Genomic DNA, 19,051 nt, shown 5'->3' on the forward strand with positions numbered 1-19,051 from the left:
GTAAGTTAGGGGTCATTTCCCTATCTGAGGCTCACTAAAATGAAGTTTTGGCGATGCATCAATAGGTAACAAGTTGAATATCTATCAGTTGATGCATCATAGTCATGCGAACATTGCATATAAATCAATACTTAAGGTACATTGCTACTCATTTAGTTTGTGTTGTCTTTGGCATGTGTTGTCAAAGAGGGAGAGTATACTATCATATCCTTCTAAAATTTGAATTTGTTTGTGGAGAGTTTTGATGTTTGATAAGAAGCTATGTAATTCTTCACAGAGGGAGATTACTGTATTTGAGAAGTTTGTGGAATAAAATCTAAGAGGGAGAAATATTCTGTCAAAAAAAGACTTGTTCTCAAATTTAATTCTACTATGACATGATGTGTTGCCATCAATGCCAAAGAGGGAGATTTTTGGATACAATTGTTCAATTGTGTGTTATCTTTGATGTTACATAAATGTCATATCAGTTATCAGATAGAGTCTATCGAGCTTTGTTGGTCAGCAATGCAATTCTCAAAGTCTACTGAGTGTTTATGGAAGTTACACTATGAAGATAATTTTTACCAAGCTCACTTAGGCATTGAAGGATTCTATGATAGGAGTTAGTGTTAACCAAGCTCCCAAGGTTAAACAAAGGAAAGTTAGTTTCTACCGAGCTCACAAGGTCAGTGAAGGAAAGTTAGTACTTACTGAGTTCACTTAGTCTCCAAAGGATTTTGCAAAATTTGTAGTGTTTACCGAGCTTCACTTGGTTAACACTGGAAATCATTTATGGATCAGTGTTTATTGAGCAGGGCCAACCAATGAAGGATTTCATTATTTTGGAAAATAAAGTTTAATTGTTTCATGTAATGATTGTAGCTAACTGATGTAATGATTATTGGTAAATGTAACTTGTAAATGAGCCGACTTGATAATTTGTAATGTATAAATAAGAGGTCAAGTTGTGAATTCTAAAGTATGAATGAGGGAGCAAGTAAGTGAGTTGATTGTGTGAGAAAATTTGGAAGAAGGATTAGATATCCTTGAGGAGCAACCAAGTTGTATTTGATCAGAGAGGATCTAGTGAAGCATAATAGAGATCTATATCAGCAAAGATTAGTTGCATCTCATTCAGGTGAATCATTGTTACTTTGTCACAATTGTAGCAGTGAATTCTAAATCTTTTAACAGAGTTGGTTTAGCAGCCATTTTTGTAAACCCTCTAACAAGGTGGATAGTTCCATTGAATTGTTCTAAAGTCCTCTAACAAGGCCACTCCTAGTAGGGTGTTTAAATCCTGTAATAGGGTCACACCTAACAATGTGTTTTGTAACCTTTAATAGGGTTGGCTCCTAATAGGGCTCACTTCAGAAGAGTGAAAATTGGTAGCTAGTTACTTGGTATTTTTTTCCATATTGAGTTTCTACGTTAAATTTGGTGTCACTTGTGTTGATGTTATTTATTTTATGCATACATGTTAAATTTGTGTGAATGCTTAAAGATAAGTAATAAGTTAACATCTACTGAGTTACAACATTTTTCTGTGTGGCTACCAAGTGATAGTAGTAACTAAGTTTTTAAGACATCTTAAGGATCTGTGGATTTTTCTTGTGGTAACTGATTCACCCCCCCTCTCAGTTACTCTATCTATATTTCCAATAGATGATATGGTTGTAGCTAGGTCAAACATGGATCACATTAAGGGGATAAAATAATAGTTAACACATTCATTTTCTATGAAAGATTATGGGACATAAAAACAACTCCTTATTATTAAAATCCACCGAGATAGGAAGAACAAAAAATTGACATTAACTTAGGTTGATTATATTGCGAAGGTATTGCAACATTTCTCTATGGAGAATTCTAATGACATCAACACACCTTTACTTGGTCATTTAAAATTGACTAATGAGATGTGTCCAAAGATACTAGAAGAGAAGGCTATGATGTCTAAGTTACCTTATGCTTGAGCTATAGGGAGCTTAATTTATTACGTGGTATGTACTAGGTTAGATACTGCACATACAATGGGAGTTGTTAGTAGGTATATAAGTCATCCTAGAATTTAGAATTGGAATGCAGTTCAATAGATTTTCTAATATTTGAGAGGAACATCTAGTAATTTTTTACAATTTAGGGGCTCTACTACTAATTCATAGGGGTATATTGACTTAGATTTGGTAGAGGATATTGATACCGGGCATAGTACTACGAGTTATGTATTTATTGTTGGTGAAACAATAGTGAGTTGGATTTTTCAACTGCAGAAGATTAATGCTTTATCCACTACAGAGCTAGAGTATGTTTCTACTAGAGAGGTATCCAAGGAGATGATATAGATTCAATTCTTTATGGAAGCATTGGGACACCCACAAATGCATAATACTTTTTTTATAGATAGCTAGAGTGCCATTCATCTTGCAAATTTTTTTTCTCTACATTCAAAAACAAAACACATACAATTGTAGTACCATTTTATTTGATTAGTTTTGAATGATGGGCGATTAAAGATGGAGATGTATATTGATGATAATCCAACAAATATGTTTACCAAGACATACAATTGTAGTACCATTTTATTCGATTAGTTTTGAATGATGGGCAATTAAAGATGGAGATGTATATTGATGATAATCCAACAAATATGTTTACCAAGATAGTAACAAGGGAGATATTGAACTCTTCAACTTTGGTTGCTCTTCTAAATTGAATAGAATAAAAGAACAATAGAGTCCAAGGTGGTTTGATATTCTAGTGGAGCTACATGTTCAATAGTGATATGATCACTCTCCAAGTGGGAGGTTATTGGTGTGGAGTCTGATCAATCTCCAAGTAAGAGATTCTTGTGATGTATAGCCTTATCAGTCTAGAAGGTTAATTTCTCTCAATTTATTTGGCATAGTTTTCTCCCATATTATTACTATGTAAGTTTGGGGGCAATGCCCCTTGTGGGGTTCTGGGTTGGATCCCAAGGCGTGCTCCCTATCATAGTACAAGGTGGGGTCGAGGGGAAAATATCCTGAAGCCAAAAATAAATTTACTATTGTAAAAGGTGTTGACTACTAATTTTTCTATTGGATGACTTATTCTAGCCCTAACTTTGTAAGCAACAAAAAAAACTTGTATAAAATGACTCAGGGTTAGGAATTTTACAATGTATGATGAGATTGTATCTTCTTGTGGAGGTATTGAGCTATAAGAGATTGTACATTGTAATCATTGGATAATATTATACTTATTGTTGGTCATGGGCATAGCTGAGGAATTGGGTGAACCATATTAAATCTTTGTGTCTTGCATTCTCTTCTGTGCAATTTATTATTTTCTAATATTGGTTATATTTGCATATAATTGCTATTTTTGTCCGTGGTTAATCCTAACATTGATGATATATTAATTTTTAGTGAGACTGAAGAAGAACATCTTGATATATTATACAAGTTTTATAGAGCTTGAAAGAGGAAAAGTTATTGGTTGACTTAGAGAAATGCTCTTTTCTAAAAGAGGAGATAGTATATCTTGGCTTCATTATTTAAAATGAAGGTTTGATAATGGATACTAAGAAGGTAAAAGATATATAAGAATGGCCTACACCTAAGATTGTTGGACAAGTTAGATCATTTCATTGGTTGACAAGATTTTATAGAAAGTTTATCAAAAAATTTAGCCCAGTATGTAATGTTGAAAATATAGCTAGGTAAGATGAATTAGGGTTATCATTTATGGAAACATATATTTCAAGATGTAAGGACAATGTATATTGCTGAAGATTCTATGAATAGAGATAGAAAATTGTCTACGTGTTAGACTGTTTTACTAGTAGCACAAAGATTTTTTTTGGTATAACAAAAGCTATAGAGATATTTGGGACATGTGAAGTTAAGGGAAGGTATATCAGAGTGTCATGATGATGTACCTAAGTGCATAGGTAAGTATAAAAAAAATTACAGGCTAAACATCAATAAAGGTAGTGTGCACAACATAATAGAGTACAAAGTTACTTATGTTTGTAGGGATGACAAACTAGATGTTTACCCCTAAGTTAGTGTAACCCCTAAGTTAGTGTAATGTATGTATTACATCAAGTCTACTCTACAAGAGTTTTGTGAAAAGAAATGGTATAATTAAAAAGTTACTTTATATGAAGTATGCGAGATATGCGATATATATGATATATGTGAATGTGAAGTATATGATGAATATGAAAACTATATTCATGATGTGAACTTGTATGAGAAATATATGATGTGAATTCTAATGTCAGATTAGGCTATACAAAGTATGATAGTCAAGCATAAAGAGGTTTTTGTATCCATGTCTTTTGTATAAATGCACTATATTGAATAATTGCATGTTAGGGTAGTGGGCTCTTCTTGCATACAATTGTAATTATTATACCAACTCCTAAAGGGGTTGAAGCAATTCCTAATAGGGTTGAGGCTTTTAACAGGGCCTAGTCCTCTAACAAGGACCGATACACTATATGTAATTCATAGACTTCTAACATGGTAGGGATGATATCCTAAATGTTTACCCTAAGTCAGTGTAACATGTGTAGTACAACAAGTCAACTCTACAAGAGTATTGTGAACAGAAATGGTATAAGTAAAAAGTTACTTTATGTAAAGTATGTGAGATGTAATATATATGCAATATGTGAATGCAAAATATATGATGAATATGTGAACTATATTCATGACCTGCAAACTTGTATGAGAAATATGTGATGCAAATTTTGATGTTAGATCAGGCTATGCAAGGTACAATAGTTAGTGATAAAGAGATTTTTGTATCTATCTCTTTTGTATAAAGGAACTATATCAAATATTTGCATGTTAGGGAAGTGGGCTCTTCTTGCATATAGTTGTAATTATTATACCAACTCCTAACAAGGTTGAAGAAACTCCTAACAAGGTTGAGGCTTTTAACAGGGCCTAGTCCTCTAACAAGGACCGAGACAGTATATGTAATCCATAGACTCCTAACAGGGTCAATATCCTTAACATGATTCTTTTGTTTAGTGGATCATCTTGTGCGTACCATCCCCACTAGGAATTTCCCTTGGCTAGGGTTTCCCTAGTTAACAAATAATGGTGTTCTGAGTTCTCTTTGTGTATGGTTTTATTTTTTGTTCAATATTATTGGTTTACTTTCTTATGCATGTTGTAAAGTAATTAATACTATCCAATTGTGGGAAAAGTTTGTAGAGTACTGCTTATCTATTTCTAACAATTTCTATTAGAGCTTTGTTCCTCAAAAGAGGCTTAAAAACTTCACACTACTATATGTAAGGTTAATTTTTGACCTTCAATTTTGACCAAAGGTCATTTTGGCTTGTGATTTTTCATTTTTTTGTTTGTGGCCCAAAAATGTCAAAATTTTGATGTAACTTAAGCTTAGACTCCAAATTTTGAAAAACTTGGGATATAAACAAAAAAAGAAAAGCAACTTTCAATTCAAATTTGGTTTAGGTAGAGTGTGTGCTAGCAAGAGGAAGGGTTTTTCAAATTTTGATGAATACGGGATAGAGCTCCTAGGCAGGAGTAAGGGTTTTAGCTACACATTTGAACTCTTTTTTTTTTTTTTTAGACACTCGTAGGTGGAAGTAAGGGTTTTAGTTGCACATGTTGACTGATGACACTGGTAAGTCCTTCTTTGCTAGGATAAATGCCATGTGTCAATGCTTAGTGTATATATTTTGGTAGTATTGGTGTAACATATCTGTTAATAACAACATGAATATATGAAGTTGCATGTGTAAGTTGCATAGAAACCTTATAATGTGACCCCCAAGCTATCTTCACGGACATCAATCTTAGTGACTAGCTCCCCCTCTACATCATCCCATCCCCCTCATCTAAAGACTTAGATACTTTTTTGAACCCCTTAGGCCACATGTTTAGAGGGCATCAAATATTGCATGCAACACCAATCTCATAAATGACATAGCCCCTACTATAGAAGCGAGCAAGGCATACAAGGGCAACGACACCCTTAGGGCTCCCACTCGACTATTCCTGTTAGGGCATATGCAAGGAGATTGATTCATTAATACATCCCCTACTTTTTATCAATTCACAGATTGATTTTGTTTCTTGGTTAAGATTCATAAATCATATCTCAAGACTACCTACAATTTTTATGGAGAAGACATTTTTAATCTAGATTTATTACCTAGACATAATATTTTTTAAAATCATATAGGATAATCTCTTTCTAAAAATTATTATAATAATTTCTAGCAATAGGGGAGTCATTTTCTCGACCATTGAGCTCTTTACTTGTTACTCTATTTGTGTGTTTGTAGAGAAAAATGTAGCAAAATGCTCTAGCTTTCCTCCTTGTTAAAGATTGAAGTTATAGTGATTATGTCTTATAGTCTGATTTGAATGTAATTAAACACTCTACAATATTATCTGTAATCTGATTTGAATCTTGGATACAAATAAACCCAAATATTAGAAATGAAATTTAGATTTGTATTATCTAGTTTTAGGATCACAAATCTTAAATTTATTTGCTTTAGATATTTAGAAAGGGACATTACAATCAACAAGAATATAGAGGACTAGTAGTGTAGGTATAATTGAGAAAAATTATATGAAGACAAATTTTATTTTGACAAGTTTCTAAAATTAATAACTCTACATATGGTAGGAAAAATTTCTTTGTTTTCTTTTTGATTGGGATTTTTTATAGAACATGGAATGGATGAGGCATGGTAACTATTTGACAAAATGTGGTAGCATGAACGAGGATTGGTAACTGCGGGAGTCTGCATCTCTCTCATTTATGGGTACTCTATGATGCTAGAGTTATTATGAAAAGATATAGTTTAGAAGGGATAAAATAGTGTAATTTCATATTGGGCCCTCTAACTATCGACAATCAAGACCAATTGTTTAGAAGAATGAGTATGTTAAAATTTATTTGCAGATTTAAATTTAGATTAGGTCTTTAAATCATTGTCATTTCAATGTTTGAGTTGCAACACCCAAGTTTCATAATATTATGAGTCTACATTGATGTGTTTGAGATTGATAAATGAAGCAATTATTAGTTTGATTGAAATCAAGAATCATTCCTTTACACTATGTTTTGAATGAAAGTGAATATATGGTTTAACTATATTTTTTTCCATTTGATTGATATTTGATTCTTGTTTCCATTTGATTGATAATAGTTCATGGACATAATTAATTGTGGGATTAAGTTTCAATCTTCACTTCACATTGATCATGTTGTCTTCATATTCAATAGCTTGGTTATTGATTAATTTGAATGCTTATATTGATAGCGAACTCTTTTATGTGGTATGTTAAAAGTGGAGTGCAAATTTATATTTTATTGATTATGGTTTTGAATATGGATGTTGACAGCGGGTTTAATGAAATATAGATGGGTTTGATCATTTTATATATAAAGAAACTTTGAATATATTTCATATATGCAGATTTAGTACATGGGTTTGGTTGGAGAAGCACAAAGTATTGGTCTTTATTTGTTACATGAGAAAGAATAAATCTTTTTAATTGGACTTTTGATCATCCCATGGATTTGGTTCTCATTTACACCAAGTTAAGTGTAAATATTATAGTTAGTAGTGTAAAGATGTTTATTGTAAATACTAGTACATAGTAGAATAGGTCTTTCCATCTTTCCAAGAAGTATGCATGCAAATTTGCTCCCTTTTCTAGAGTTGTCTTGTGCTTTTTGAAGTACCCTAGAGCCCTTTTGTTTTTTTTTTGTTGTGTAATTTTATGAAGTTATAGGTGGGACAAAAAATCATTTCTTCTAGTGACTCCATGCCCAATGGATTGCTTAAGGCCACTGATCTATGCTTAGCAAAAAAACATCCCCTTTGAGTTGACAAAAATGTTGGCCACTTTTGCCCCCAATTTAACCCATTACTGTTAACCAAACTGAGAGACAATCTATGGACTATTTTCTTTGTTGTGGGTTAACATGCTATTTTTAAGGGGTTAACATTTTTTGTTAACCATTTTTTCTATTTTAGAATGTGACTTATATGCCCTTTCCAAAATATCTAACTTTGCTATCTTGGAAGGCTCCCTTTCTTGCCTTTCTGAAATAATGAAATTTGCTATTTCGAAAATCTTCTATCCTTGCCTTTGCAAAATAGAGTCATCAGCTTGTGATACATGAGTTTGTGCTACCTACTTCTTGTCATCACAATTTCAACTCCAAGTACTCATTTTTGACAAATTTTTTGATGAGGACCGATTGAATTTGGATGCAAATTTTCACAATGCAAATGGGGTCAAAATTTTGACACTCTTATTGGTCATCAAACTTTTGACACAAAAATAGAAAAAAAAGAATTTGTCAAAAAAATGATGAATTATGTCAAAAAATGTGCAGAATTTTACTAGTGTAAGTAAGATCCCTATGGATGTGGAATAGTTAACAAGAAATATTGAAGAAGCCCTTGAGAAAATTGATCTTCTTACAAAAGAAAGAGACAACTTGAAAGAAAGGTATGAAGATGCAAAATATTACATTGGTAAACTAAAAGATAAGGTCAACTATCTAAAAACTAGAAAGGAATCAAAGGAGTAGACTAATGATAGTCATCAAATGGTAACCCTTAAGAAAGAAAATGAGATCTTGAAACATGAGTTGAAAATTGTTGAACTTAAGTTGAGTTTGAAAAAGGATGACACTAAGATTGAATCAGATCTAAAATTTGAGGATACGGACCTAAGATCCCATTTGACTTAAGTAACATCTAAATTAGATTATGTCAGAATAGAGCATGCATAATTAGGAAAATACAATACCATTGTGAAAGGAGAGTTAACTCAAGCTAAGTAACAATTAGAATACCTTTATTCTAGTAGCAAGAAAATTGATTAACATCTGTGTTTCAGAGATCTTCTTATGATAAGACATGTCTTGGATATCTTATTGGAGAAAAATCAGCCAAGAAAACTAAAGTTAGGAAAGAACCAGATCTAGTTGTTGAAAATCCTAAGCCTAAAGAAATTGATCAAAATAGGATTGAACCAAGTATATCTACAAAAATATCCAAAGGAGTCGAGAAAGTTAATCTATTTGAGAAACATGATGAACCAAAATAAACAGAGCAAGTTGAACCATCTAAGGAGGCTAGATATGAATTTAGAGGTAAATGTTTCTTATGTAATTAAGTTGTTCATATGAAGAGAGATTCCATAGGCAAGTCTTTTAAACCTATCACTAATTTCTATTGTTATAATTGTCATGGTTTTGGACATAAAGTAGTAGATTGTAAGAAACCCAAGTTTGATAGTAATAATGGAAATAGTAGAATGTTTAGGAATACTAACCCTATAGGTAATGAAAGAAGGAGATTAAAAAGAATATCTAATGATGGAGAAAGGCCTAATGGAGGAAGGAACCAGATTGCATGTTACAAATGTAACAACCTTGGACATATTGGAAGGAATTACAGAGCACTAGATAATCAGAATGGAAGCAATGAAAGAAGGAATGCACCTATATGTTAGTTATGCAATAACATTGGACACACAAGAAGATTTTGCATAATGGATAGAAGAAATTTCAATAGAAATCATAACTACAGAAGGAACTATAACAAAAATGATAGAAGAAATTATAATGATAGCACTAATGATTAGAAGAAAGCACTCAAAGAGCATGTTGAAGAATTAAAGGAAGTATTTGTGAGAGAAAATGATCCAGAAAGTTCACATACAACTCTAGAAGAACAAATTTTTGATGCACCTTAAGGAAGAATGAAATCAACCATAGTGTGTGATTCATCTTATTTGAATTAACCACCTTTTATCAAAGACAAAACACCAAAAAGATGGAATAGAAGTATGAATTTGAGTAATGAGTTGCAAAGTTAATAGGGAGTAGAAAAGGTACTAAGGAAGCTCTGATTAAGAGCACAAGTCATTTGGTGATCAAATGAATGAAAATGAAGTCAAACAAGTTTACTAGTTAAGAGAGTAGTAGTTTCATGAATTTTGGTAGATGCACAATTAATGCCAAGTTTAATTTGAAAGATTTAAAGGATATGAACAAGATTTTGACAATCATGCAAAGAATTAAGGAGAAATTTAGAGCAAATTGACAATGAGTAAAGGAGAATTTGTAAGTGTTCATTGTGTAAAGTTGAAAGTGCCCTAATTTCATGAAATTTAGGTATTTTATGAATTTATCAACATATTTGAATTAGTTAAAATGATGAATCCTACTATTTGCAATGTAAGTGAGAGGCCATGATATGTATTCAAGAAACATCCATTCATTTCCCAAGTGGATGATTCCTTAGGAGCATTTTTGCAAGTTCCAAAAAATGTTCTTCATGTAGAGGATATGAGGTCATATATCCATTGTAAATTTGAGAGCATTGGAGACAATGATGTACATAAGGACCTTGAACTAGTGTGCCAGGGTGATTTTTTATTGAAACAAGAGTTCACACATTTGAAAGAACTGAATATTGTGAACCACATGTTCTTTATGGAATTTGACAACCATGGATGGAGAAGAATTATGTTGTGTTGCATTCACAAAGGAATTTTTTGGGTTGTAGAGGTACCTATCATGATTAAAAATGATTTAATTTATAGGTTAACTAGTTTGTGCAATGAGGGCAAAAACCCCATTAATGAAAATAATTTAAAGAAGATGGTAGAGACAAATTTGAAGACCAAATCAAATGGAATAAACATGAGGATTGACCTAATTAAGTAGAGAAATGTGAGAGTGATCAACAAGATCATAGGTTGAAAGATGAATCACAGTTCGAGATTGAACTTTGTACCTATTGATTTCCTACATGAAACATATATAATGATAGTTGAGAAGGAGAAAGTGAGCATGTGTGACATATTGAGACACCTATTAATATTGAGAAACTTAAGAAAAGTAGAAGTATAGAATTTAGGTTTGAGTCATTATTGATTCATCTATCCTTCCTAGTGATGAGGAAACTCCCTGGTATGCCTATAAGGAATGGGACAACATGAATTAATGCACCATGAGCTTGGTGACACACCATTTCAAAAGATAGACTAAAGAAAATATTGTGGAAGATATTAGTAGAATTATGAGAGAATTTCAATCTATGATGAAGCAGAGGTATAGAATACTGCCCTCATTGGTAGAAAAGTACAAGGATGACACATTTTTCATGGTTGAAACATATGTGACTTGTATGGAAGCATTTGTACCAAGAGTTAAGTTTATAGACCCCATAGGTTATGAATTGAGCAAGGAAATAATTGAAGGGTATGTGAAGATCATACTCAAGTCTGAGGAGGACAAGGATAATCCTAGATGGAGGACTTGTGAAAAAATGATCAAAGAAGTAGAGAGAAAGCTCTACATCAAAGAGATCAAGAAGAATGTTGAGAAGAAGATAGAATATATTCTCAAAGAATCATGAATGACAAGGCATAAAATCATTGAGATTAAGGGTATATGCTTGGAATGAAGGCTAGCAAACAATCTAAGGTATGGACAACTACTCCTATTGCCATAGTATTGCATTTAGAAGGAGTGATAGTAGTAGGATCTACTTCGAAGACACCTACCATTCCCTATGTTTCACTTGCTCAATTACAACCTACTATTGTACAATCCTTGAAGAAAAATGATGAAGAGGATGTACATATTGTTGAAGACAAATCATCTACTCCTCTGACTAAGAGAAAGTCAAAGAGACTAACCAAGGTGAAATAAGAAGATGTGTCACCAAGTAAGAAAAGGACCAAGAAACTATCTAGTGGCCCTGGAAAGAGGAGAAAGAGACTTCAAATGGTTGAATCTAATGAATTTGATGAAGAAGGAATACCTAATAAACAAGTAGTTGGCAAAGCAAGGACAACCACAAGAAAGAAGCCCTAGAAACCAAAGGCAGAGAACTTGAACATGCAAATGATAAATGATAATAATTTGAAATAGTTGAATAAGTTTAATAGCATGTATGTTAACATGGATAGAATCAAATTAGAAAATGAAATAGTAAGGAATATGATTCTTAAGAATAAACCATTTGAAGATGTTCAAAGACACATTCTAGAGGACTTGTACAATAGATTGATTAATAGGAGAAGAAAAGTAATTGGAGAAGATAAGAAACTAAGAGAAAACATGGTAAAAAAACTTTTCAAAGTTAATAATGATGAAGACTTGCAAGATATATTGAAGGGAATTGAGCCCTTGTTGAGGAGCAAAAGAAGACACATTCTTTTGATGGAAGGAAATAATGGAGAAGTAAATAGTGAGACTGAAGAAGCCATAGTCAAATATATGACTTCTGTACAAAAGGGAGTAAGTGAAAAGTTAGACGTAGAAAGCCCTATATCTATTGAATAGAGTACTTCACCAGTAGTAGTAATGGAAGCTAAGGACACATAGATGGCAGATCTATCTTTGTAGATCTCTCTATTGGAGAAAATACGATATAAATTAGTACTACAAGTGTAACAATAAACATCACAGAAGATCATTTGAATGATCTTGGGCTCAATATTGTTGGAAATATCATTGACTACTCTAGTTTTGATGAGGAGGAAGAGAAGAGGAAGACTGAGGAAAAAAAGAAAAAAGATGAAAGCAGATGAAAAGAAAGAAAAAGAAGAAAGAAAGAAGAGATAACAAGCAGACAATGATGAGAAGCCTAGTGCACCCAACACATCTCTCACCCTTGCTTCTCTTATAGGTTTAGATGATGATGATCAATCAAAATTGATATCTCCCCTGAACAAAATAATCAGTAAGAAAAAACAAGTAAAGAGCTTATAGAAGACTCTAATGGAAGTCATTGACAAGTTATAGGGAGTTATGATTGTAAAATATCTTAATCCTAACCCCAAGGATAGAGAAAAAGATGCGATTCAAGCATTTAATACTAAATTCACAAGTTTGGCATAGGTTGTAGCAACACAAGCATAGACAAAGCATGATGCTGAGATGCTTGACACTATTTTGTCAAAACATAAGAAATGAATTATTGACTCTTGATACTTGCATCAAGTCTTTAAGGAAGTGTGATCTTGAAGGAAAAACTCTCTATGAAAAGTGTATAATGTCTTTTAGCTTCACAAAAGGAATTAATAGTGAGATTAAGGCCAAATCTGCAAAAGTGGAAGTATTGGTTTGTCAACTTAGTCAACCTAGTGTGTAGATTGAAGCAATTTAAGCACATGTTAAAAAGGCCCTTGATGAAATAAGTATCATTGAAGACATGAAATCAAGGGTAACCAAGAGGTTCTCACCTATCAGAGAACATGTATCTATGAAGTTGAGCACATTATAGCATTAATTGGAGGAATGTTTGTCAGATAAGACATGTTTTGAAAATTTTGTGTACTCAAATATGAATGTAGTAGAGATAGCATCTTATGGTTTGTGCGCTATTCTCAACATTTTAGAAGGCCTCAAGTACTCATGGGAAAAGAATATCAAGAGTCTTGCAATTAGTTTTGGTGATTCCATTTCTCACTTGTCATCCTAAGAAGAGGTATGGGACATAATTTTGACATGTAAATAAATTTTGATACCTTTGTTATTAATTTCAAAACAGGAGAAGGATGTAAGAAAATTGTATTCATATGTAAGGGGGAGTTTAGGTATGTATATAGGAAATCATTGTAAAAGGAGAGATAAGGAATTATGGAAATGTGATATGCAATGATCCAAATATGTAATGATCCATCAAACATGAATATAATTTTGGAGTTTTTAAGGCTAGTTTTTGAGAAGGTTTTTTTTGTGTTTATTGTTGTTTTGTATAACATTTTGGGACTTAGCCAATTTTCCCATATGTTTCCATCAATGCCAAGGAGGGAAATTGTTGGCAATATGGCTAGGTAATATGAATTAGGGTTTTCATTTATAGCAACACATATTTCAAGATATAAGGATAATATATACTATTGAAGATTGTATAGTCAGAGATAGAAAATTATCTATGTTAGACAATTTTAATAGCAGTATAGAGTTTGTTTTTGGTATAGTGAAGGCTACAAAGATATTTGGCATATGAAAAGTTAAGGGAAGGTATATCAAAGTGTCATGATGATGTACCTAAGTACACATGTTAGTACATATAAAGTTACAAGCTAAACACCAGTAAAGGTAGTGTGCATAATAGAATACAGTACAACAATAAAAGAGGTATAAATTCTTAAGGAATTATTTCAGTCACAAAATAATTATTTATGTTTGTAGGGTTGACATCCTAGATGTTTACCTTAAGTCAATGTAACATGTGTATTACAACAAGTTGATTGCACAAGAGTTTTGTGAAAAGAAATGGTATAGGTAAAAAGTTACTTTATGTGAAGTATGTGAGATATGTGATATATATTCTATACGTGAATGCAAAGTATTTGATGAATATGAAAACTATATTCATGAACTACAAACTTGTATGAGAAATATGTGATGTGAATTCTAATGTTAGATCAGGCTATGCAGAGCATAATAGTTATCAATAAAGAGATTTTTGTGTCTATCTCTTTTGTATAAAGGCACTATATTTAATAATTGCATGTTAGGGCAGTGGGCTCTTCTTGCATATAGTTGTAATTATTATGCCAACTCCTAACTGGGATGAATAAACTCCTAATAGGGTTGAGGCTTTTAACATGGCCTAGTCCTCTAACAAGGACTGAGACAATATATGTAATTTACAAACTTCTAACATTTTCCATATCCTTAACAAGGTTCTTTTGTTTAGTGGATCAATTTAGAAACTTCTAATAGGGTTGAGGCTTTTAACAAGGTCTAGTCCTCTAACAAGGACCGAGACAATATATGTAATTTACAAACTTCTAACATGTTCCATATCCTTAACAAGGTTCTTTTGTTTAGTGGATCATCTTGTGGTTACCATCCCCACCAAGGTTTTTCATTGGCTAGGGTGTCCCTAGTTAACAAATAATGGTGTTACGAGTTCCCTTTGTGTATAATTTTATTTATTATTTAGTAATATTGGTTTACTTTCTTATGCATGTTGCAAAGTAATTAATAATACATAGTTGTGGGAATTTTTTTGTAGAATATTGATTCATTTGCCCTCTCAGTATTATCTATTTCTAACATGTAATGCTATGATAGAGACTATGAGAGGTGATAAAAAGGATTTCAACTGGACAGAAGGAGAAAATAAGAGTTTTGAAATATTAAAATAAAAGATTGCACGGTTACCTATAGTTGCTTTTCTCGACTTTAATAAGGTTTTTCAAGTAGACTATAATGCTAATCAGAATGCAATTAGAGTTGTTTTGAGTCAAGAAGGAGGACATGTAGCTTTCTTTAGTAAGAAATTGTATGATGCTAAAAGGAAATACTTAGTCTATTATCAAGATTTTTATGCTATTTTTCAAGCTTTGAAGAAGTGGAGACATTATTTGATGCCTAAGGAATTTTTATTGTATATAGATCATAAGGCTTTATAGTACATTGGAAGTTAGATCAAATTGAATCAAAAATATATGAAGTGGGTAGAATATTTTTAGTATTTCACCTTTGTGCCAGAACATAGAAGTGGACAATCAAATAAAGTTGTTGACGCTTTGAGTGTAAGGAGTTTGATAACAAAAATGAAGGTTGAAGTGCTTGGTTTTGATGATTTGAAGACTCTATATGAAACTAACATTGATTTTTGCAGAACCTTGGAAATCTTGTAAGTATAATTTGATAGTTGAACAAGATAAGTGGATTGACTATTTCATTTAGGATGACATGTTGTTCAAAAGAATTCAACTTTGCATACTGAGAGGATCTATGAGGACTAACACCATTAAAGAGAATCATAGTGGTGCACTTGTTAGATATTTTGAAATTGATAAGACATTAAATTTTATTTCTAAAAGGCACTATTAGCCTCAAATGTTTAAGGATGTTCAAAAATCTATGAGAACTTGTGGAGTTTGTCAAGTAGCTAAAGGAACATGTCAGAATTTGAGATTGTATTCACCTTGTCGATTCTTAGTAGACCTTGGGAAGATATAAGCATGGATTTCTATACTTGGATTGTGTAGAACTTAGAGAGGATTTGATTCTATCTTTGTGGTAGTGGAAATTTTTTCTAAAATGACACATTTGATACCTTGCAAGAAAACATTTGATGTAGTACATATGGTTGAACTATTTTTCAAAGAGATAGTGAGGTTGCATGGATTTCCAAAGACAACTATTTTAGATAGAAACACTAAGTTCACTGGATACTTTTGGAAGACACTTTGGAAGAAATTGAATACTGAGCTTAAGTTTAGTTCTATATTTTACTCTCAAAATGATGGACAAACTAAAGTTGTGAATAAAAGTTTGGGCAATTTTTTGAGATGCTTTGTTGGAAGTAAGCCTACAATTTGGGACTTGGTCTTGATCAAGCTGAATTTTCATACAAATATGTGAATAGAAGTACTAAGAAGAGACTTTTTAAGGTCATAAATGGTTTGCACCCTAGAGGAACTACATAATTGAGAAACTTGAGTAAAGAAGAAAAAAGTAGTGCTGATGCCAAATATTTTGTGAGTTTCATAAGGGATTTGCATGATGATGTAAGGGATACTTTGTAGAAAAATACTCAAGTGTATAAATAACAAGCCAATTAGAGGAGACGACACAAATATTTTAATGAAGGTGGTCAACTAATGGTTCATTTAAAGAAAAATAGATTTCTAGTTGGAACATATGGTAAATTAAAGATGAAGAGGTTTGGGACTTGTAAATTTATTAGAAAATTGTTTATCTCTATGCCTAAGTTGCATATTAATGTCTAACACTTAGTCATTTCCAAGGCAGTGTTGGATAGTCATCATTACGATTGAGCCATCCAAAGATGGTTGAGCTATAGAGGACTTTTTTATATTTTATCAGAAGTCAAGTGCTGTAGAGCTCTCCCTTGATTAGGAATAGTGTGGCCTTATGACTTCTTCTATACTCAAAATGGGCTCGAGAAAGGGCTCCATACCTTTGTAAAATCCTACATCCAAAACATAAACTAGGAACTCCTTTAGAGTACTACTAGCTCTCTTAGAAAAATACAACCAAATACTTGGAAATTGCTTGAAATGGGAACCTTGATGTTAAAGAGGGGAATGTATAGGTTCCTAAACATCTACTAGTCTCAAAGTAATGGATTATAACAACCTAACCTATGCCCAAGAGTTAAACATCAATTTTGGCTTTTAGGCCTAGTAGCTCTATCAGCCCTATAAATGAGGAAATTGAGACTTAGTTTGAAACTTCTCGAAAGGACCTAGAAAAAAAAGTGGATATTTAGACACCCTTTTGGAATTTATTTCAGACTCTAAGGTTTTAGACTCCTAATCAACAAGATGAGCACCAAACACTAAATACAACAATAGTCCTAATTAGGTCTAATTAACTAGGATTTTGAAGGAAGTCCACGTAAGTCTATTTTCTAGGATTAGCCACCAATAGAGATACTTGGAGGGATCTATAAGAGCTCACAATCCACCATTAAACATGATTTATCCATAACCAAAGTGCTTCTGAAACTTCAAACTCTACTGTCCTGAACCAAACACATAGAGATGTTTGGCCTAGGGCTAGTTTGCAAAAATAGAAAACTCAATCCCCATCTCCCACCCTTCTAGAATCATATAGTACACCAACCTAACTTTCATTTATTGAGTAGCATGGAATTTCCAAGGTGGAAAAGTAAGTTAGGGCATTTTTGCCAAAAACTGCCAATGCAATGAGGGATTTGGTGGACTTGAGAGAGATGTTTGGATATATTTTGACTCAGACCTCTTCAACACTTCAACCTAATTACATTATCTTCTTAGATAATCCTAGATGCTGATATAGTCATTCATTTTCTTCTTCCAATCTATACCAATCCATACACACACATATTGCAGCCTAATTACAAGGAAAATAGGGAATTTTTTTTATTTTAATTGCAAAATTACATTCTATATCTTCCACCCACTTGAAAGGGATATATGAAGACCTTTCCCAGCTAATTCAATTTATTTTCAAAGGTTTTGATTATTCAGAGGCTATTATCATTGTAAAGTTTTATAGATCCTAATTCACCTTCCTCTCAATGTCTTGTTTCCCATTAAGTTTTCCAAAAATTGGTATCAGAGCTTAGTTCTCTTGAATGAAGTCTAACAACTTGAGAGCACAATATCTTGAAATGGAAGAATACAAAATGGGAAAAATCAGTGAGAACTAGATGATTGAAATCTAGATCATACTACAACAACTTGAAGGAGCAAAAGATGAGTTAAGGAAATCCTTAATAAAAGGAAAGATTTCACCATTCAACATAATGAAAAACTTTACAAGGAAATTGATACACAAGGATTGGTTAATAGTGGAATATTGATGATAATGATGCAATAATAACATATCTACTGGAGAAGAACAACATTCTAAATAAAAATGTCAAAGAACACAAAAGAGATCAAGAAATTCAATTAGTGAGACTATAAGAAGTAATTGAACAAAAGAAGAAATCTCAGAACTTTCTTCTTTAATAGAAACAAATCTTATTACATCATCCTCATTGCCACTATCATCTAGTAAATTCACCATCATAAAATCAATTTTATCATCCTCATTAACAAATAATTAATCCTTAGTTATTGTTGACTTGTAAGGCATTCTAGGCATAAACTTCTATTCTCTTTTAGGACATTTAGAAGAGTAATAACAAACTTCTTTACATGTCCTACGAACAAGATTTTTTAACCTTTAGGTTGTCTCTTCATAACTAGGGCAAGTACTTCATCAATATTCTTGTTTTTCTACTTAGCTACTACTAGCATAATCTCCACTTCTACTAGCACTTCTTGTCAATGTACATTTTTCTCTTTGTACATTGAAAGCTATTTCTACTTTAGGCAATTATTCACACTATTTGTCCACAATTTAGATAATTGAAACCTTGAAAGAAGTGTTTCGTTTATGAAGTTAGGTGCAAAAGGAATAAATTGGTCAATAATATATTCCCTTTGGTGATAAGTAGGTGTCAAATTCTTTAAAATATTCTACATGATCTCATCTTCTATCTTAGTTCCACTACAACTTCTAATTT

The sequence above is a fragment of the Cupressus sempervirens genome, chromosome 2 (assembly GCF_028749045.1).
Source record: "Cupressus sempervirens isolate cs-2001-9-10 chromosome 2, ASM2874904v1, whole genome shotgun sequence".
In the NCBI taxonomy this organism is placed as follows: domain Eukaryota; kingdom Viridiplantae; phylum Streptophyta; class Pinopsida; order Cupressales; family Cupressaceae; genus Cupressus; species Cupressus sempervirens.